This window comes from Bolinopsis microptera, chromosome 7 (genome assembly GCF_026151205.1).
Source record: "Bolinopsis microptera isolate Bmic1 chromosome 7, MBARI_Bmic_1.0, whole genome shotgun sequence".
NCBI classification, from domain to species: Eukaryota; Metazoa; Ctenophora; class Tentaculata; order Lobata; family Bolinopsidae; genus Bolinopsis; species Bolinopsis microptera.
The window spans coordinates 11,196,707-11,220,111 of record NC_087078.1 but is presented as its reverse complement, the minus strand read 5'-3'; the positions used below and the strand labels follow the sequence as shown (position 1 = coordinate 11,220,111).

Here is a 23,405-nt window from a genome sequence, read left to right as displayed (position 1 = left end):
CCCCACCACCCCCTTCTCCTGAGCGAGTGATTACTAAACATGTGGATGACCCCTTATTAAACAAAGGACCATAGGTCGTCAGAAATAGCATACATTGATTATTGATGTACACGCTATATAATACACATTACAGTGTAAAGTTACACTGATCTACAGTTCATCTCTTAATGGATTATTCCAGAATTGCGCGCGCACACGTGTTATGATCAAACAGATCGTTTCATAATCATGGCATGTATACCGTCGTTATATACACGCTCTCGTTGTGTGTACATTTTGATCTTTGATATTTGATTTGATGCAACACATCACTACAGCAGCTACAATTGTACATTTAGACTTTACTTTGCTCCAAATTATAGTCCCAAACTTTCTAGTAGTTCTGAAAAAGCAAGATTTTCTATGATACAGCGACTTTTTATATCGCGGCAATATAATTTAGACTTTAGAGCCAAGTTACTTTTAGATAGCTGATCTTCAGGGCTCTTTCCCCTCAAATGATTGTAAAGCCCGCTCATGTTTGACAATATTTACACTGACAGAAATTGGTCATCTAATTTTATCTTGTTCTCTCACAAACCTGAGTATTAACCAGTGTAACTTTTCTAGGAGCTGCCATTTATGACTGGCATCACACACTATACACCTTGGGTTCTTGGACTATTCAAAGACAGGACAAAACCTATAATGCTCCAGCTCTACAAATCCATGGTATTACGATCCAGCGAGTGGAGTACTGCTGCTCTGGAATCCAAAAAAGATCTATAATATCCAGTCAGTCGAGAGCATACAACGCCAGTTAATTGTAGACAGATTCTAGGGCTCAAAAACACCGACTATTGGAATAGACCGAAGGAACTGAAACTTATATCCCTGCTGGCTGCTAAGATGCTGAGAAGGCTAGACTCCATCATACATCTGTGGAAAGTTCTCCAGGGATATGTCCAAATTACCTATAGATGATCGATGTACAGTTCAGAGAGAATGCCAGACTGAGAGTTAAAGTAATACTATCTTCTCTCACCAAAAAAATCAGCTTCTTCACGCTCCATGCCTACGACTAATCATTTGCAGTGAAAGCTGGAAGACTTGGAATTTTCTCCCCTAAATTGACAATAGTGACAATATCAAAAGACTTTGGCAAGCTTCAAGACATTTCTCGGAAACGGGAAACCGCAGATTGCGTGATAACCGTGAACTTACCTATTTCTACTCTTCTATATAAGTTCAATAGGTTGGACCAAGAAGTTCTTGGGTAACATTGTTTTCTATCCTATATGTGACCTCTGCTGAGTTTCGCCAAGACTTGACGGGCCATCACATCTTCTGACCACCCCACCAGTATCGCTTGTTGCGCCAGCACAGCAGAGAGTTCGTGAGGAGGGCCTGTTTCCCTGATCGGCGGCTTATTGTTGTCGCTATAATTGCAATTGTCCAAACAACCTGTTGTAAGTAGAGCTGTGTTTATTCAAATTGACTGATGTTCAATATAATATTATAACCTCGACAAATAGAATAGTATGTTGTTGGTTTAATTGATGCACAATTAATACGCTGAACTTATTAGATTTATTTTATTGGTCAGTAATTTTATTGGTCAATAAACAATAAACTCACTATATCGCAGTTAATATCATTTCTTCTGTCAGTGAGTTGGTGCCAGTTAATAAAGCAAAAGTTCAACGGAGGTAGTACACACACTACACAGTACTATGGTAGACAGAGAGCACGGTACGTTTTATTTTAATAACTTCTCAGTAGTGAGAATATCACTTTTACTAACTTCTTGTCTCCCTTTAGTTTATCCCGCAATAAGTGACTTTTACCAATGTGGTAATTTAGCCCTCCCATGGTTGTTGCAGTGAACTGGAACTTGGGGCATTTCTGTTTAAGCCTTCGTTATAGATAAGATTATCGTAGTCACCGACATCCACCGACATATTGTGTAATGCTTAATAACAAAATTTCTGAATTAAATGTAACCTTGTATTGGGCTGAAATACTAATAATAATTATAATGATAGGATTATGGGCTATGGCCACATTATACATAGCCATTTAGACAAAACTTGAAACCCATGAACTGCACTCTACGCTATTGCAGTTCACACAATATTTTCAAAAAGAAAAATTTTCCTATCCGGAAAATGTTATGATTAATTATTTTTAGTGTTATGATTAATTATTTTTAGAACATGTAGTTCTGAATTTAACAACCAAAAAACATTGATTCCTCGGTATTTAGCAATCAATGGCTTATTAGACATGAAATATGCATATGAATCATGCTCACATGTAATTATTTTTGACATCAAGGTTTCGTTAAGATCCTAGAAGTGAGCCTTTGACGATGCTCCACTCGCTATCAGTCGAGCTTTGAATGCGTCTACTGAACTGGCTTCTTTAACCGAACTTGGTACTTTGTTCCAGTAATTGTTAACACGGTTACTGAGGACCTGATTTCCTCTTTTATCTTAATTAGAATCTTGGTACCGCTACGTGATATCCTGAAAAGATCTTGTCCATAGTCCACTTTGCCCGTCGTTATTTTAAAGGTTTCAATAAGATCACTCCTCATACGGCACTCCAGTTGTGTTGTTAACTGGAGGATTCTCAGTCTCTCATCGTATGGTAGAATACCAATCCCGTCGATTATTCGTGTAAGTTCTCTCTTGAACATATTCTTAATAGTCTTAATACTTTAATAGTTCTCCAGTTTCCGTGCTCTGCTGGTAGATTCCACACTTGCACAGCGTATTCGATGTGAGGTCGAACTAGAGTTCGGTAAACATTCAGCATAACAAATTTGTTACGGCAGATCAAGCTTCGTTTGATCCAGCCTATAACAGACTTTGCTTTTTTCACGGACTTGTCTATATGGAAATGTTATACTTATTAAGAAAAGCCGGTCCCGCCTAGCCTCCTATCATAATGAGTCAATGTTGCGATTGTACAATCAATACTTTTAACACGTCACGTCATCGTATAATTGCTTGTCATTTTATTAGCTCTTCGGAAGGAATATTGTCTGGTACACCGTATACAATGAAATTCTTTCTGCGGACGTTTTTAACAGCTGTCTTTATACTGTCTTAATCGACGGAGCACCGGTAGTTGTTTCACAGCCCTTTCACAGTTCTCCTTGACGATGTCACACCCAAGTTTTTTATCTCAGTTTGTACAGTTTGCTGGACAGAGTCGAGCTCTTTCTGTTGCTGTTTGAACTGATCCTTCTGATAATTAGGCTGCGCTGATACCAGTCTGTCTCGTACTGGCCGCAGTTTACACAGTTCAATATTGCCTGTCATCAATTTAGAAAGATTTTCAACAGCAGTAGCCAAGGGGTCTTTCGTTATACCCATCAATCTCGAATGATTCAGCTTTGTTAACGGTTTGAGTTTTCGAGAGTTACAAAGTTCCATACTTTATTGTTAGTACTTTGGTCCGAGACATCAATTTTGTATGAAAAGCATTAAGACATCGGCAGCGATAACTCTTTTTCAAGTTTGTTCAAATTTTCCACAGAGTTGAACTCCATAGTATAAAGACAAGCTGATTAGCTCGGCGTGTCGATGTAAATCTGAGAATAACTGATTGTAACTCAACTTCTTCATGTGCTTTTTATGCTGACTTAGAGGTGCATTATTCTCCAGCATATATCTCGAAATATATGCCTGCGTTCCGCTAGAAACCGCCATTTTGAAATATTTTCTTGTGTTTGAAGTCATATCTCAAGTTTGGCACATAGAAACTCGCCCAAAATCGCACAGATTATTCGTCTGATAGTCATACAACTGTCTGGAAAGTTTAGAGAAAATCTATCATTCAGATCTCTAAATATATACCTGTGTTCCGCTAGAAACCGCCAATTTGGAAATATTTTCTTGTGTTTGAAGTCATATCTCCATTTTGGCACATAGAAATTCTCCCAAACTCTCACACATTATCTGCCATATAGCCATCTAACTATCTGGAAAGTTTGAAGAAAATCTGTCATTCAGATCTTGTGAAAATCAAAAATATATTCTAAGTTATTCACTAAAACACTCGATTTTCGAACTTTTTATTTGGAACAGATTTGTCGAAAGTCCTGATCTGTTCTGCAGACACTTTCGCGCTTGTGCAGTAGCGCGCGACAGCCATTTGGCGTAAACCCATTGTTAGATGGGCCAAAATTTGCAAATGTGCTTCAGAACTAGCATTGTCTGACTATAAAAGACCACTTAAATTGCACTTTTTGAATAAAAAGTATATCCTGTTAACATTTCTGAAACTCTATCTAATTTGCAACGTACGTTCACCACAGAAGTGTTGTGCGCAAAGATAATTTGAGCCGAATCCAGATAGCACGAACAGGTGTTCGTGAAAAACTTATGATATGATGGTTACCAGATCATATGACTGCCTAATAACTTGCTTAGGATGATGTGAACCCCTCGACAGCTTGACACAGAATCAAGTAGGGTTCACATTATCGCAAGCACTGTACTCCTCCTGGACTGGACCATTCTCTTATCTCTAGGGGGGCCGTGGGTCCATTAATTTCGTCTAGACGGGAGAGTACCATGTCAGGAGTGGTCGACCGGGATCGAAATTCAGTCCCGGCCGGGACCGGGACCGGGATTTTTCCAATATTTCTCAATCTCAGTTAAAATGAAACAATGTTATATGTTAAATAAAATCTTCCAGAACAAACTGAGGTATGTCAAGTTAAAATTGACAGTAAGTAGTAGTAACTACTCTATCTCTCTCTAATCTCTATCTCTCTATCTTTCTCTATCTCTCTCTTTATCTCTGAGATAGAGAGCGCGAGCGCTCTCATTGGTGGATCGACCTAGCGTGTCACAAATTATTATTTGATATATTTCATCAGATGAAGAAGCTGATGAGGGCGAGGCCCCTGACTCTAGAGTATTTCTAAGTTTGTTCGGACTTCAGCTTTCTTCTAACATTTTGTAATTTGTTACTCATGAAGTGAACAGTTGAACATATGATTAATTTTGAACATTAGTAACTTTTGTTTGACTTGAAATTTGACAACTACCATCGATCAAAATTCATAGAATTTTGATCATGTAACATAAACATTTCACATAAGACTTGAAAGTTGAATTTTCAATAAACTTTTGGCGACGAGAAAGTGAAATGATCTAACTATTAAGAAGCACTGTAGAGCACTGTTGTAGTAAAACTTTTCGGAAAATGTTCACAGGTTCGTGAACTTTGGGCTCAAATATACGCTAAAAAACAGACTTTATTTTGGAAAAATCCCGGCTAAAATCCCGGCTAAAAACAAAATCCCGACCGGGACCGGGACAAAATCGCCAAATCCCGGCCGGGATCTGCATGTCAGTAATTGGAATAGTTGTTGTTGTTGTTGTTGATGGAACTGATAATACTCCACCAAAAACGAACGACTTCTATACCATATTTAAATCTTAATTATTTATTTCATTGAGCAATATAATATGTAGAATACCCCCTCTTTTGCTATTGAATCAGATAATTTATTTATTAGAAGATTGGGGAGACCTAAAATGAACTTTTTATCTGTTTTAAGAAGTGATTTAAGTAGTAGAAATTAGCACATAGATAACTTGCATGAATTAAACGAAATCAAAGATATAGCTGCATGCAACAGATGTTGAGAAAATTTTTTTCAAGGGTACAGTTTACCGCATTAAAGTATTTTTATGAATCATTATTGACGGTAAGATCCTGTTTTATAATAATAATTATTATATGCTACGCTACAATCAGTGCTATTCGTAACTAATTATATCCGAGAGACCACATTTGAATCGTTATCAATAGTTTGATCCAGCAATTTACTATGCTACAATTAATGGCAAATTATTCTAGCAATAACTAATTGCAAGATACCATATAATACATATTACCATTGAATTTCATAACATTTCATGATTGATATGCTCCCATATGGGGAAAATGGGCGATTAGGTTTGGCCCCTATACTATGCGGCCACTATTAATACGGCCTCTATACGGCCTCTATAGTCTATATGGCCACTGTACGGGCACTTAAAAGATATTTTACATGAAACCAGCTACTAACCGGCACTTAATAAGTGGTCACTAGCCGATTACTAACCGGCTACTAGCCGGCTAGTGACCAAAAAGTGGCTACTAGGCGGTCACTAGCCGGCTATTAGCTTGTCTCTAAAGCAGACCTACTTTCTCGAGGTCCCAAACCGGCTTCTAGCAGGCTACTAGCCGGCACTTGAAAAGTGGTCACTAGACGGTTACTAACCGGCTGCTAATCGGCTAGTAGCCACAAAGTGGCTACTAATCGGCCACTACTAGCTATTTTCCAATTAGTTGCAGTCAAATAGTCACAGCAGGTCACAATTTAACTTTAATTCTTTCTTACAGCAGGCAACTAGACAAGGTTCTGAGAATATTCCGGTAGACACGTCTTCCGCCCCGGGGAACAAATTTGGCTTCGGTAGACTTTCTGAATGTGGGGCAGTTTTGCTCAATTGACCACGCCCTTTTTGACGCTTTCATGATTTCTAACCCCACATATCTCCACTTTTGATTGGAGAAAGGATATCAACTTGGGTATGAAAATGATCAGAATCATCACATTGAGTGGGGTAGAGCATAGTTTTAAAGTCTACAGACTTCAGGTTGTTAAGTAATTACTAATTAGGTCAAAACCTATTTTTACGCTCTCGCGAGCCAAAATTTATGTACTTATTACAAGATATCTCAGCTTCTGATGGGAGCTAAGGGCTCATCTTGGGCATAAAAATGGTCAGCATCATCACATTAAGTGGGGTAGAGCATAGTTTTAAAGTCTACAGACTTCAGGTTGTTGAGTTATTAGGTCAAAACCTATTTGTACGCTCTCGCGAGTCGAAATTTATGTACTTATTACCTCGGGGCGGAAGACGTTTCTACCGGAATATTCTCAGATCCTTGTTAAGTTGCCTGCTGTAAGAAAGAATCAAAGTTAAATTGCGACCTGCTGTACTATTTGGCTGCAACTAATCGGAAAATAGCAAGACACAACTTTTGCGAACATTGAAATTAATTAAGTATGAACATGTGGCAGTATCTAGATAGCCCGACCCCTGTCCGCGGACAACTGTCCACGAACAACTGTATACCAGATCATATTACTGCATAATAACAGTATCCCCTGAATCAAGCAGGGTTCACATCATCGCACGCGAATTTCAATCAGCGGTGGTGTCAAGGCTTATGAAACGATTAAGCAACCTTACGAGCAGGGAACCAGGGACATAGATGCGTTACACCCAGGACAGGACATGGAGCTCTTTAGGAGGTTTTTCTGGAATAGGAAGTCTCGAGCATTCTCTAAGGAGGCCGTGGGTCCATTAATTTCGTCCATTAGACAGAAGAGTACCATGTCAGGAATATACTACGCTACAATCAATATTATTCGTAACTCATTATATCCGAGGGACCACATTTGAATCGTAATCAATAGTTTGATTATGCTAGTCGTAACTAATTGCATCCAAGATACCATACATACCATTCAATTTCATAACATTTGCTGTCATATGATCTGGTAACCAATCAACTATTCACAAACACCTGTTGCTTGATTCAGGGGATACTGTTATTATGCAGTTATAACATGATCTGGTAGACAGGTGTTCGTGGACAGTTGTTCGTGGACAGTTGTTCGTGGACAGTTGTCCGCGGACAGGGGTCGGGCTATCTAGATAGTAGAGGCTCTTACGGGCAAAAAGACGTGTTTTCTGCTACGAGTTTAGAGACCTAACCGCTAATTGGACACAATAGTATGATGTCTAAGGATCGATAATATGTTAAGAAGTATAAATTTGGACTTATTAGTCACGTGCTATACCAATGCGCGTTTTAAACTTTGACAGTCTATTACTCTAAGGCAAATAGAGTAATTATATTCATATTTTGTCAGCAATAAGATCACATTATTTTCTATTTAGTGTGAAAATATGAGCTAGAACGGACATAATCTCGCTGAGTTATAGCTGTTTGAAATTTATGATGAACGCGCGGGTGCCAATTGATAACAACTAAATGCTTTTGCGCGTAGTGCGCGTCGAAAATTTGGCAAAAACGCTTGCGGAGTGACAATATTCAAACTTCGATAAAGTATATGAAGTGGGTACTTCTCGGAAAGGAAAAATTTAGGCAAACACGATGTGACTATTTTTGGGTTGATTTAATACAACTGCAAAAAATTATTCAAACTTCAAGCAAAAAAGTCAAAATTTTTACCACTTTTTTGGATTTTTACCTCAGAACAAATAGAGGGATTTGTTTTATTTTTATACAATCTTGTGCGGCTGTCTTTTAGCTATCTTTATGCAAGTTTTGCCGACATGCCAACAAAATTAACTTGCTCAAAATATCAAAAAACATGGTTTTTTGGCCTATTTTTGGCCCAAAAATCGGTTTTTTGCGATTTTACCCCAGAACAATCAGTCCAATCATCTTGAAACCACTTTCAATCGATTCTACGGTCAAAAATACGTCTAGTAAGGTGTATCTGGGGTCCCTAACGTATCGAGCAGACAATGCCCGTAAGAGCCTCTACTAAGATACTGCCGAACATGTGGGGGTGGGCTGGTTTGAGCTTCTGAATGCGAGAAACGTTCCTGGGATGTCTCGACTTCTCGAGCTAAAGTCGGAGTATTTACTTGTCAACTTACATGTCGTACTTACTGGTAAAACTGGAAAATTAAAGTGATTCATTGGAAAATTAATTTATTCAACTCGCACAACGTATTGAGCAACTTTTTGAAATGGTTAATCTCATTATGATAAGGGACCATTGTACCAAACCAGATTAGGATTATTTAAACTACTAAGGAAACGGCATGTCAAAAAGTAAGAGCTATTTGTGATTCCAGTATTACTATTACCAGTAATTACAGCTATAAGTTAACCTCAACCTTTGCACGTAACATCTCGGATTTTGTTCCGTATTTTAACTTCTTCGTCTCCAGCAGCCCCCCCCCCCCCACATTACCCGTGAGCTTGTGAAATACGAATATGATCCGTATTTTTTTTTCAGTATAGTAACTGTATATGGTATAGTAACTGTATTACAGGATTAATGCTTTATTTCATGCCATGAATTTAGTAGCTAATGATCTATCCGACAGCCGAATTAGCGGTTTCGGACAGAAGTAATTTTTGGCGACATCTGTCCGACTTTCGGATTACAATTGTAATTTCGGATCACATTCGTATTTCACAAGCTCACGGGTAATCTCGTGACGTTGCTCCCACGGCTGCCAGACCTTGGGTCAGAAGTGATATGACTACCATATACGTCATCAAGTAAGTAACATGCAAGCTTGAAGCTTGTCTCGTATAATTAGTGATTTGATCCATGGATTGAATATAATTGAGCTGGAAATGGGCTAGATCTGGGGTAGAGTTCATATGACAACTCTGTACATAGAAGCTATAAATTAAGAAGTGAACATGTTTTAAATTGAGACAATGTATTGGTTGGTTATAAAATGTTATTAAAATGTTAAATCGATTAATGATATAATACTTCAGAATACAACAAATTACTCAATATAATTACCAAAGTATTTCGCAACAGCGAACAATTACTCAATCTTTGTTGGGTATGCCGTGTAGAAGAAAGGTTGTACAGAATACTGCTGGAAATCCTCTTCTTTTTGGAAGGAGTCTTTCCAACAGCAAGCCGATCCAGATGATAATCTGTAACAACCTGTTGTTCCTTAATAGCACGAAAATATTCTTGAACAGAGGGCTTTGGGCGATTCACTCGGGTTTTGAAACCTCTTTGAAACCTCTTTGAAACCTCTTTGAAACCTCTCCGAGGGAGCTCTGGATCCTGAATAATACTGGCGAAATGATTCCAGAACACCCACATATCCTCTGGATATGTATGGTGTAACTTTGGGGAAATATCTTCTCTCATCTCTGTCAGTCTTCCCATCAAAGAGGATAAATTGTTCGTCTCTTCTTGTAGATGTGCAGCTGGGAGGAAGAACGAATTCAAGAGAAGTCTTCGACTCGGTATGTTGGGCAGATCCGGAGGCAGAAGCTCTGGCTAGTTGGACGACTTTTCCTAGGGATTCCATATTAGGTAGCGTCTGGTTTACTTCTGTTGAAGCATTAGCAAGGACTTCTGATATCAGGTTCTGAGTCGCCGACAGGGGTTGTTCTGCAGCCTTCCTCTTGAGCGTTGTAAGGAGTTCGAGTCTCAGTGGGGTAGCCGAATCTGGTTTACGTCCAATGGAAAGAGTGTTGTCTGTGAGAGCGAGGTAACAGTGGCAGGGACATATAAGAGTTTTGTTCTTCTGGCAACGCCAAGCAGAGGAGAGGACGCTGTCATCAGATTTCTTCCTGGTGTAGGTATATCTGTCAGAATCAAGCACTTGTTGACATCCTTGATCCTCTGAAACCGTTTAGGAACTTGGAGAAGGTAGGCATGACTGTTGATAGAATGCGACCTTCTATCTTCCAGTATATATACCTAAGAACACTTGATCGGCTCACTCCCCTTACATGCCTTTGGCAAGTACGTCTCACATCCCTTGATACGAGAACCCCCCTTAAGCAAGAGCTCCCGTCCCTTATGTGGTCTACGAGTCGAGCAGTCAGATCATGTTTACTTCTTAATGTACAGCTATGATTTACAGAATTTACATGTGAACTCTACCCCAGATCTAGCCCATTTATGTGTCAATTATATTCAATCCATGAATCAGTGAATCACATCACTAATTATACGTCACTAATTAGTGATGTGATCTGACCCCTCTTGGGGGCCGGATCAGTTTTCTGACCCAAGGTCTCCCAGTGGCTCCCACTGTCCTAATCCTGATTTGATCCATTGAGATCCGATCCATCGATACGTGATTGACTATTTGAGGACAGGATCGTGCTAGCCGTACACTAACAAGCTGTAACAGGCTGTCGATCACATCACAGCCTACAGTGCATATAAGAGAGCGGTATGGGAATCAGTTATCGCAATCCAAAAACGCAACCAATCTTCAGTTTACCCCCTCGACGCAAGCAAGGCTCGAAGGACCATGTCCTGAACTGATTTATTTATAACATTCGTCCAATATATCGACATCAAATGAAAATTAACTATGGTAGAGTTCAGCTCAGATCATATATCAAATTGGAAATGTTACGTATACAAAGTAGCTAGTAACAGTTCAGATCACGTCTCTAATTGGAAATGTGTCGTATTGAAATTATATCACAATTCCGGACATATGTCTTTTTTTCTGATAACTTGAGTCGGACAATAGTCGCTGTCGGACAGATGTCTTGTTACCGTAGCTAATTCTTTCCAAATTTGCGATTTCATTGGAATACATTTTAGTAAGGTCCGGGATTAGAAGTCGGTAAATGTAGCTTCGCTGACTCACAATCTGCGACGTCGTCGTGACTTTAATTTCCGCTCACTGAAGCACATCTCACAAAACTTGCTACCTATATTCAGTTAAGCTGTATGTTGCCAACTTATAACCTCTGATCCTACAAGCTTTCTTTGATAGTATAGTAGCTAACTTTGAAATAGAAAATCTTCTGCATTATGCCTTGCAGTTGCACGGTAAACCGAGATTAAGAGTGTAGCGTAGGAGCGACACAATCGCCCGTGTCGCTCCTGCACTGCACACACTCACACTAACCTGGAGGGGGATATTTAAAACATACAAGTGATATGAAAGGATTTTATTAGCAGGAGCTTTCAAAATACTTGTGTAAATTGTCTTCAGCTCACACTGCACACTAAGCTCGCTCCTGATCAACCGAGCACTTTATGTCCTTATTAGCACAAAAGAGTATCTCTCGCATCATTTCAGTGTCAATGTTTAACTATACTCACAACCGCAATTAAAATTAAATACATTTATTGTGAAAATATTATTAGTTCCACTATTCTCCCCTAACTTCCCAGTTCATCCGATCGGGCAGTAGTAAAGAACAAAATGTATCTTACATATTAAATATTAGCACGATCAAGTGATAGGGGCTGAAATATATCATTTGCTGTTTTACGTAACAGATTAGTAGATTACATTTACAGATGAGTAAATATGTCAATGACAACATGTACTTTTTCAGCATCCGGTCGGAGTTGGGCCTGCAGGAATGAACCCGTTTCTTACTGATTACGAAGTCAATGTTGGGACTGAAAGATCTAACCTGTTTCTTACTGATCACGAAGTCAATGTTGGGACTGAAAGATCTAACCTATTTCTTACTGATCGCGAAGTGATTGTTGCGGCCGGATGGATTGGTTGTCGGTCACCGGATTGTTATATGTTATATGTTATGCAAATGAATCCGTTTCTTGCGGATCACGAAGTGTGATGTAATCTCGTTATCATTTATACTTTCAATCTGTAATCTTCCGTAATCATTTCTATGAAATTGTCTTTAGTTATTTAGTACATATTATTTGTTTATGTACGAAATTGTTTTTAGCATTTATGACAGAATCATTTGAAAATTATTTACATGCAATTCAAATTGTAAAACTATCTCTACTATAATTCTAGAATTATCTTTGTACATTGTACGACCGTCCACGTGAAAGTTGTTAAAACGACATTTTTATCGGTTTTGTGGTAATTATACGTTGTGGTAATTATACGTTGTGTTCATTGCGAGCTATATTTTAATGGGCTGTATACTCGGTCGTGACAGATATTTTTTGATGCGATAAAAACTGACTAAAAAGAATACTATTAGCTTCCTTTGTGTGACCACGGGCTTTTTAGTTTCTTTATAATATACAAAGAATACTTATATTTTTATGTAATCCTGTTGTAATTCAAATTGTATTTCAATCGTAGGATTTTTAAAATTTCTAATTTCTTATTGTACCACAATTCCTGTATTTCTGATTTCATCGTCTAAAAACTTCTTGGAATAGACATAAACCCTCAAATAGATACCAATCATCGCACACGATGTACGTGCACCCGGTTAAATACGACGCTATTGTCAGCACTGCGCGCGCGCACACGTACCATCTTATGTGTGCTGATCTGTATGTGCCTATCCTACTTGTGAAACAAGCGCGTCACGCAGTACGCGTAGGCACATGGCTATGTGAACTATGGACACGATGACTATATATAGGCATGAGCGGACGGCTCATTTTTCATATCATTACAGTCGCGCGTGTGCTAAATACAGCAGTCCTGCGAGTTATGTTGTTAAAATATCGCCTCGTCAAATTGAAAGAACTTTACTTGCTTTAGGAGCTAAACATGGCCCAACCATGAACCAGCGAATGCAATGTGCCACGATGCAATTGCAAATGTTGTGAACTTAAAGCTTCCCTTGGAAAGTGGAAACTTCTACTGCTTATAGAGTTACAACATCATTTATTTGTTATTTCCCAATGAAGTGTCTGTGGAAAGGCTTACGTCGGTCGCACTACTCGCTCTTAGTCTTTACGGGTTATATTATACGGGCCGGTTATATTATATATTATATTATTAGGACTGGAGAACATAGGGTCAAATATTATAAACTTTTAAATGGCGATAAATAAGTGATGGATATAGTTTTTGCTTACATTTATTGGATCGTCATGGTTATACTTATAGACAAAGGGAACATTTCTATCAGCCGAATACTCGGGAAATCGGAAGTGAGGGTTAAATGAGGAGCTGCACATTGCAGCAGTCTCGGGCGAAGTACGGTACACACTACTTTAAGTTTAACCGTCACTGGCCAAAATTAATCCTTCGGCTACCTGCAATTGGCTGGTTGCACGTGTGTAACAATGTGGCTGTTGGAATACTCCGAAGTAAAGTCGTTAAATTTACTGGAGAATCAATGATGAGGTCTGAGGACATCGTGTGTATTGGGGTACAGGGCCGGTAGCATGCGTTAATTTAGGGTAGCATGCGTTAATTTACTGACTCTGACACTACAACATTGGAATCCTTTATCGATTACAAGCACAGCTCGTAATCAATAAATGTAGTGGTTGTCGGCTGAACAGATTGCCGATGCAACCGCTACAAATTAGCTTTATAAGAGTCTTCAGTCATATTGATTTCTTCAAATCAGAGCTGCATTTTACACCCTCCTGTCTGGTGGCAGTGCAACTGTTAGTTAAAGAGGTAATTTTTGGGGTACCTCCCTACAGGCAATTGTGAAATAAGATGGTAGCATGCCTTAGAGAGAGTATCTCCAATTTCAGGGGCGACCCTAGATGGATCAAAGATCGTGCATATCTAGGGATATCTGTGATCTAGCGCCCGGCTCTACATTAAATACAGAAATATTACCGATTTTACGAGAAAATCGTGGTGTTGCTTGCTTACCTATGTTCAATGTTATTGTGCTATGTATGTTAGAATAGGAAATGATTGCGGTGCCAACAAAGAATGCGGTCCAATATTGCTTTAGTTCTCCAGTAGGATATACAACTTGTATGAACAAGGCCAAGGCATGGCCTCAAAATTCGTTGCATCGTGTATTTGAATTGTAATATGGCCTAGGCGGGATTATCGTCTTGACATGCTTTTCTCTGCATGAAGCCTAAATACTAAGTGTGGTAACACGTCGGTTAGTCAACGGGGACAAGCAGTACCGAAAATAAGCGACGCTTAGTTGAATTTCCCCCAATTTTTCTCAATGGCTGGGTGGCCTAGTGGTTAGAGCTTACGCCTTCTGTACAGAAGGTTCAGGGTTAGAATCCCAGTTTTACTCAGTCTAGGGAGTAGCTAAGGATTCATTGGATCTATGTGATCTCCTCGGTCGAATTAGCCGAATGATAGGAAACTTGATTGAGGGTTAAATGAGGAGGGGTGCCTGTGCCAAAAGATCAAGAATCTTAGGATACTCCTTCAGAACATCTACAATGTAGTGTACTGTTAAACAAGGGCGGTCGAACTATTCGATGACCCTGTAGAGGAATCTACGAACTTTACAAATTATACAAATTATTATTATATTCTTCACCAAGAGAGATTATCAATTTGAAAGTCATGTTAATAAATTTAAATCACAAATTCATTATATCATAAATTCAAATCAAACATCCAATAACTTTTAAGAAAATCAAGTTAACAGTCTGCAGTCTCTCGTCATACTTAAGATCCACTTTGCTGCTCCTCGGCTAGGACGTTCTCTGCACAGTCTCTTCGTGAGTTTCACATATGTTATGTCCTGCCCCGCCTTCAGACAGTCCAGAAATTTCCAGATAGTAAGGTTTGAAAAGGATAACATTGAGTGCAGTAGAGGCCGTGGAGCAATCCTTCAGCTATGTTGAACTCCGGGGAAGCAGCATCTTGGTGGACTCCATTTGTAGTGAGCGAAGGTAGGATTGATGAGATCTCGATCCATGTGGACTCGTAGCTAGTAACTGTAGAACTCCGCTATGTCTGTAGAAATAGAGTTTTCTGCACTGTATCCAGAAGTAGGGGCTTGTCTGGATTCTGGAAGGGTGTCTAGGAAGTTTCCAAGAGATGTCTTGAAGCTTGTCAAAGTCCTTTGAGTATTGACAATTTTGGGGAGAACATTCCAGAGTCTTCCAGCTCTTACTGCGAATGAGTGGTCGTAGGTGGAGCGTGCAGCAGCTGATGCTTGTTTGGTGAGAGAAGGGAGTATAACTTTAACTCCCAGTCTGGCATTCTCTCTGAACTGTACATCTAGAACATTTGGACATATTCCCTGGAGAACTTTCCACAGATGTATGATGGTGTAGCGTTCTCGGCGTCTTTGCAGTGATGTAAGTTTCAGTTCCTTCAGTCTATTCCATTTAATCGGTGTCTCTGAGCCCTAGAATCCGTCTGGTGAACTAGCGTTGTATGCTAGATCTTGTTTTGATTCCAAAGCGGGCAGCAGTACTCCACTCTGGACCTTATCAGGGATTTGTAGAGCTGGAGCATAACAAGTGTTGTCCTGTCTTAAAATACTCCAAGAGTGTTGTCAGTGTTGAGTCTGTTAGTCCTTGCTCTAGTTTGAGGGCTTCAAGGAATTTCCAGATGGTAGGATTTGAACACTGGACGAGGCTGCGGAAACCATTATGTCATCCTTCTGTAAGGTTCAAAGAGCGTGGGAGACCAGCTAGACAGCAATCGTACTGGTTCCAGGACAGGTGATCGAAGCGAGCAGGTCTGTTTGGTGTTCCCATCCACGTGGACTCAAAGTATAATGTTAAGACATCCATATCTGCGGAGAGGATAGGTCTAAAGGTCTGCCCTGCGTAGTGAATGTCATCAGGAGGGATGAAAGGTAGAGCTCCGATCCGTTGGAAGGCTTTCCGGATGTCGGATCCAACCACCTGATACTCCGGAACAAGGGCTGAGAGGTACAGGTGTTGGTCGGCAGCTTTCTGCTTCAATTCTGCTCTGAACTCTGCTTTCTTAGCTAGAATTGTCTACTGCCGTAACGGCAAATTTTGTCCTTCGCACGTGACTCCTGAGAAAAATAATTATTATTAATAGACAAACATGAATCATAACACATAGATAGACTTATTACAATTACAACCTGTAAATCTTCTAGTGGTGAAATAATTAATTTTCAAAAGTATTAACTACACACCATGTTGCAGACTCTCGTGTGACACACACTTCAGCTCGGGGGTTTTCGATATGAGCTATCACTCATCATGCGTGAGGTGCTGCTAGAAGGAGTTTCTTCCAGGTATATTTTACATCAATGATGCAAACAATGACGTAACTCGACATAAAATCTGAAATGGTTTAGTTAAGCGACAACTAACATTACTACTAATGTGAGTTTTAGATGCGTAGAGTGCAATAAAGTTGGGTTCTACTTCCACCTATATATTAATTTTCAGAGCAAAAATAATAAATCGGGTTTACTTAAATTCGTTCATTTCCGAAAATCCGTGCGTCTCGCCGCGCGCGTAAAATTTAATCAAAATTTATGAAGCTAGTAGGATTTCGTTGGTGAAACAAGACGGCGCCCGCCGTATCCAAAATACAGAAGATGTATCCAAGATGTTGGAGACAACATTTTATCGATGTTTTTGGCGGTATTTGTCCGTAAACTAAGTAGAATTTGCTCTGGTATGATAGGATGGCATGTGTACTGACATTTCCAGCTAGTTTTGAAATATTTATCGAATTCATGGAATGAATGAAATGAACAAAAAATGAACATTGTCTCAGAATGTCCTGGACTGAACTGAAACCGATTGCTATTGATACCAGGAGTGTCCCCGTGAAGTTTAGTGGGTCCAGCTTGTTCAGAAAGGGCTCTGGGCAATATTTCCATTTTGGTTTCTGAGCAGTAGTTAAGATTTTGGAAACATTTGACAGAAATTTAGAAACATGCTTTTTAGCGGTAATTATGCCTGAACTGGCATGAAATGGATCTGGTATGGTAGAGGGGCATGTGTACTAACATTTCCAGTCACTTAAAAGTGCGAAATATTCCCCTGGTTCATGGAATGAACAAAAAGAACAAATAAATAAACATTATTCTAAATTCCCACGAATTGACCAACAGACTCTGATCGGTTTCAACTCAGTTTAGTCGATTTTAGGGTTAAGTTCATTTTTGTTCATTTCATGAACCAGAGGATCATTTGGCACTTCTGAGTGGCTGAACATGTTAGTAAAATCCTGAGCTACTTGCCAGTGATTTAGTCTTATGGGAACGTATTCAGGGTACTGGTAGAGCACAGCAAGGCCGACCAAGACAAAGCTACTTGTCTGAAGGAAATTGGGACAAACTCTAAAGAGGATCTGCGAACCCTGATGCGGGACAGCTCAGGGATATAGAGGGGGTTATCTGGCATTATAAGGCGGTTCACAAAACCACTTTTCGTTCAAATAATTAGATATCACCTCTAATTAGTTGCTCTATTATAGGGTCAGGAACAACCAAAAAAATGTTTGTGTCTCTACGGTTTCGTATAATACTGACTTAGGCCACGCCCATATTTTTCACCAATTTTAAACGGGTAAAATTCTCTAAATCGTCAATTTAGTCACGAAGGATTATGGAAGGAGTTCTAAATGTGTGCTCCTCTAATATAAACAGTAGGAAATAGTTAACTTTAATCGAGGTCTCAGGTCTCTACAATGTCGGGAAGTTCCTGCAGGAATTTTCGCAGTGCGCTTGAAGCGCAAGATTCACAGCGCCAAAAGCGAAGGTCGTAGAGACCTTGACTAAAGTTAACCATTTCATACCATAGCTATAAGAGTATGCCACTTTCAGAGTCATGAACACACTCCTACAGCTCTTAATCGTCAATTATATGAATTTTACTTGTTAAAATATATCATCTTTTACTGATATCAATTTAGTTTAACACTGTTAGTTTTAAAAGAGAAAATGATACCTCACACCAAACTAACACACAATATGAGAATATATAATGGATAACAGATATGATAAGTGGTAACATCCTACAAAAGAATGTTAGCTTACTAAGGAATTTTCCTCTTACCGAATCATACAAGAAGTTAACTAAGTTCCTCAATCCTCCTAGTCCTAAGCATTATCTTGTTTCAGAGGGAATAAGTGATTTAAAAAGATGAGGCCAAAGAGTTAGTAGTGAAGAAGGCATTTGTACTCAGTAATTTCTAAGCTAATTTTGTTCGATATTTATAGTTATTTACTGATCCTGTCTTGACGTATCAGCAAGAGATCACTGGACCTCGTTAGTTGTTAGTCATGTTATGCTGATCCAGTTAGTGACGAGCTATGAAGTAATCATTTCGTGAAGTATTATGTTCTTTTTTAAAACTAACAGTGTTAAACTAAATTGATATCAGTTAAAGATGATATATTTTAACTGGTAAAATTCATATAATTGACGATTAAGAGCTGTAGGAGTGTGTTCATGACTCTGAAAGTGGCATACTCTTATAGCTATGGTATGAAATGGTTAACTTTAGTCAAGGTCTCATGTCTCTACGACCTTCGATTTTGGCGCAGTCAATCTTGCGCTTCAGCGCAATGCACAAATTCCTGCAGGAACTTCCCGACATTGTAGAGACCTGAAACCTCGACTAAAGTTAATCATTTCCTACTGTTTATATTAGAGGAGCACACATTTGCATTTAGAACCCCTTCCATACTCATTCGTGACTAAATTGACGATTTAGAATTTAGAAAATTTTACCTGTTAAAAATTGGTGAAAAATATAAGCGTGGCCCAAGTCAGTATTATACGAAACCGTAGAGACATAAACATTTTTTTGGTTTTTCCTGACCCTATAGAGCAACTAATTAGAGGTGATATCTAATTATTTGAACGAAAAGTGGTTTTGTGAACCGCCCTTTATTCTACAGCGAATCATGAACATTTAACATGTACATAAGAACTTAGAATTGTATTAAGTATGAGTTTATATGAGTAATTTATTATGAAATGACCTTTTACTATGCAATTTCGACTAAATTCATGTAGATATCCAATCCAGTTCCATGCACAACTGTTGTTTACATTTGGTCTAGTTAGACAAAATTTGTTTCAGAGTGACTCGATAATCGCAATATCAAATTAAGATATTATTTAAATGGTCCATGTCATGCAATGCGGAAATATCCCCATAAATTGGCAACTGCCAAAGTGACACTAAAGTTATTGCTAATTCTTTTACAAAACTTAGCAAGTGCTATTAACAATATCCTAATGGATCATGGAAATTGAAATGTTCAATTTTCTTTTCATAAATAATAATTATAATGCGAAGTTTTATTTACCCCAAGTTTAGAGAGTAAGTAGATTAAACTGGGAATGCCCCTTCCCAGGGACCACATCACCCCTAATAAACCATTAAATATCATGGGAGACCATGCACAGCCTCGAATTATACTGTAATGACTTCGAATAAACCTTTTTTGTCTCTTAAAAAGGCTCAGAATACTAGATTAATTTACCTCATTTTACCTCATCCCAATTTTGCCTTTTTGGCTGCCCGAATGAGGTAAAATGAGGTTCCCCCCCCCCCCCCCCATTTCATTACTCTTAAGTCTGATGACATGAGGACTAACAAGCATATTATATTCAAACTTGAGGAATTTAAATTCAGGTGACCGACAAAAACTAACCGGAACCAGACAAAGGGTAAAATTTAAATCTATCTATATTCATAATTGGAGAAGGATTTAAGTTATATATCCAAGCAAAGAAATGGTCAAAACATATTGGGCTTAAGAGGTTTGCACGGTAGATTGCCAAACTCTCTTGCGAGTGGGAACAAACTTGACGTTGCAACTTGCATAATGCACATAGCCAGATGGATTGCCCAAAATACACATCGGACTGATTAGTTATCTAGGGGGGGGGGGGGGGAGGGGGGGTCCAACTACATTTTTGTACACTAATTTAGCGTACATTTGGCAAAAATCTGATGGCCATGTACATTAATGGTCTTAAAAAATGTACAAAATCGGAAATCCCTGGAAACGGAACAGGAAAAGACATATTTTGTACATTTTTGTACATGTACATTTGGCAAAAATCTGGTGGCCATTAAACATGCATCTCAGGCACATTTTGGTTCAATTCTAAGTTTTGTATCTGAACCAGAAGCTGACATCTGGAAATCAACAGAAAGTGACTTACTCATTTATCAAAATGGAAGTTTAGAATATTGTTCAAGGGAGTGGGTGCCTTTTTGTTGACATAATTTGGTTGAACTGTGTGTCATTATCCACCTTAAAATGACTTCTTGTTTTAGGCATGTACCAATGATAAACCACATGAAATTGGTGCTTTGTAAGCAATGTCAATGTTATGATAACCTACTATGACTAACTTAAATCCGGTTCAATACTTCAAATATCGATGGTATGTACAAAATTTTCTCGATGAACATATAAATGCTATTGTCGGTATTTTTGTCCATCGTGACAACAATCAGAAAAAAGTTCGCAGATCATTCTTTCAACTATGACTTTTAGCTGAATTATCTAGAGTTTAGATGAAGATTACCTAATTCATCTTAATTCTACCAAACTTTTGCCAAATCATTGACTTTTGCTCATTTTGGGCATATTCTGAGACATTTTCTGCACTTAGAACAGGATCAGGTTAGTCACACAATTCAGCTTTTTCAATATTACAGTCCTAGATGTTAAAGCTGGCCTTGGCACAGTGTTATGACATAAACTAACTAAAGAATTTTCCTAACATGAGCAGTTAAGATTGAAGGCATTGCTGTGCTACACTTTCTAGTTACTAGTCATTTCACGTTCACTATCTAAGTGCCATGGAATTCAAATTCATTGCAGTGCCCTTAACAAATAATAAGGGTCCTGATTCACATTACGATCATTGTTTTAACTTGAATTTCTTGTTTAATCGAGAAATTGTCCAAAAGTGAAGCATGGTTATTAAACATCTACAAACCCTCATCACATATTTAGCACAGTTATTTAATTACCTGAAAAGATCTTCTTCATTCATTTCGGTCTCTTCATTCGTTTCGTTCCAGGCTGAAATTTGGTATTATTTTGTAAATATAAGTTGCTTATGTATAAGTTGCTTTTACAAAGCAACTTTTTATGATTATTAATGAAATTATCGGATATTTATAATTCAACATGTATTGATTCTTCTGTGGAAAATAAAAATTGTATTTTACTCAAATTGTAAAATTGTACTTTACCTATGGGCTTATCTATATTTCTACCAGTCAAGATCATGTGAAAACCTTGTATAAATGTTTAAGATCCAATAAAAAGTCCAATAAAGAAATACTTAACAAACCTTCATATGACCATCTTTGATTTAGAACATAGAAGATTCTTAGAATGATCTATGAGAGCTTTCTTAGCAAAATCTGGATACATAAACATGTCTTCTTCTTGGGGTGATGATTAAATCAAAATATGTAATTCAGAATTATAGGGAATAAATCAAATCATTTGGATTCTGTCTCAACAAGCAAGAATTCAATGACGCCCTAGCCATTAGGTACAACTTTGGAATAATAAATAAATAAATAAATAAAGTAAGTTTTTACAGCACAACAATATATATCTAAATATCAGATCCTCTGTAATCATAATGTATAAAAAAGGAGCTTTTCTCTGTGCTGAAGGATGAATCAAGGCAGATCATGGTTCTGTTAGCAGGGCGCAGGCCACCCTAGTTATGGACAATACATATATATAAAATAATAAAATTATAATTTTAAAATTGTGTCAAGGAATAAAAGATGCTGAAAGAAAATGTGTATGTGCAAACATTTGTCATTGCATGATAAGATCAGAAATCAGTTGAGCGATAGCAAATCGGCAAAATTTTAAGAAGATATCTCAACTATATTATTTGAACAGCAGGGAGCGAGACATCAACTCACAATCAACAGACGATAGCAACAATCGACATTTTCTTACAATCATAGGAGAAGATAATATATAGCGCTCGATCTCATATCAGATCTGTCTGCAGCCGTACGTATATATATGATATATGGCGTCACCGCGAAAAATGTACTGTTAGTTATTCCATCTTGATCACCTTCAAAACTTGCTCGAAACTTCTTTCTCGCTCACCAAATTTCAATTGGTTTTATTGACAAGTATTTCACAAATTTTTACCAAAAATAGTCCCTAATTGACAATATAATACCATTAAATTGTAAATTTAAATTGTAAAATGCTTGCGCGCGCGTAATAATATTTTGACTGAATAACTTTTTAAAAACAATTATTTTATTACAACTAGTACAAAGCAAGTGCGGATTAATTTAATGTATTAATCTATTTAATAGATTTCCTTTGTTGTTTGTAATTTCCTAAAAGTAAAACCTCGAAAGTGGAAAGAAAAATTTAAAATGAACATTTTAAATTTTTTAAAGTTGAAACATGAAAAGATATTAACAATTAAACCAAATAGCTTTAATTTACTATTTAGAACATTTAAAGTTCTTATGGCCATTACATTACCCAATTTAGTGGTCATTTAGTAGTAAAGAGTCAATTTACTTTTAGTATAGGTTTCACTTTCGTTTGACGACTTTGAGGCCTCGAGCAGTGCAGAAAATCCTGTATAACATATAATGTATAATGCATAAACATACTTCATATTTTAGACGCCAATATTCTGGATCAATGATCATCGGTTAAAAAAATTTGAAAATAAACTCTTCGGTCATCAGAATTTGATGATTATCAGTTATTACCCGCGCGCGGTAGTCATAATGATCTTTAAAATAAAACATTTTAAATTTGAAACTTAACATGAACTGTGATAAAATTTGAACCTTGAAGTTTAAAGTTTTTTAATTCGAATATTTTGTTCATTAGTTGCTGTTATAATTTATCATACAAGATTGAAGATGAATTAATTCATGATTTGAAAGTTTGACGCGCGTTTATTTTTACATTATAATGTGTTATGTTGTGCAGCGCGCGGCCGAAATTGTGACAAACAGGAAGAATTAACTTGTTAT

At 37.9% G+C, this 23,405-nt stretch overlaps 2 long non-coding RNA genes across 3 annotated transcripts; one reads left to right on the top strand and one right to left on the bottom strand.

Moving 5' to 3' along the window:
- The first annotated feature begins 607 nt into the window (after positions 1-607).
- LOC134817916 (uncharacterized) lies at positions 608-12,882 on the top strand. The gene is made up of 3 exons (XR_010160586.1): positions 608-1,448; positions 1,650-1,731; positions 12,115-12,882. It is a non-coding gene; the product is annotated as an uncharacterized LOC134817916 (long non-coding RNA).
- A 3,454-nt stretch (positions 12,883-16,336) lies between these two features.
- LOC134818178 (uncharacterized) lies at positions 16,337-21,808 on the bottom strand. 2 transcript variants are annotated; one of them, XR_010160612.1, is made up of 4 exons: positions 21,716-21,808; positions 21,390-21,441; positions 16,564-16,714; positions 16,337-16,437 (listed from the first exon to the last, which is right to left on the bottom strand). It is a non-coding gene; the product is annotated as an uncharacterized LOC134818178 (long non-coding RNA). The 2 variants fall into 2 exon arrangements; XR_010160613.1 differs by lacking the exon at positions 21,716-21,808 and adding an exon at positions 21,615-21,647.
- Between the last annotated feature and the right edge of the window lie 1,597 nt (positions 21,809-23,405).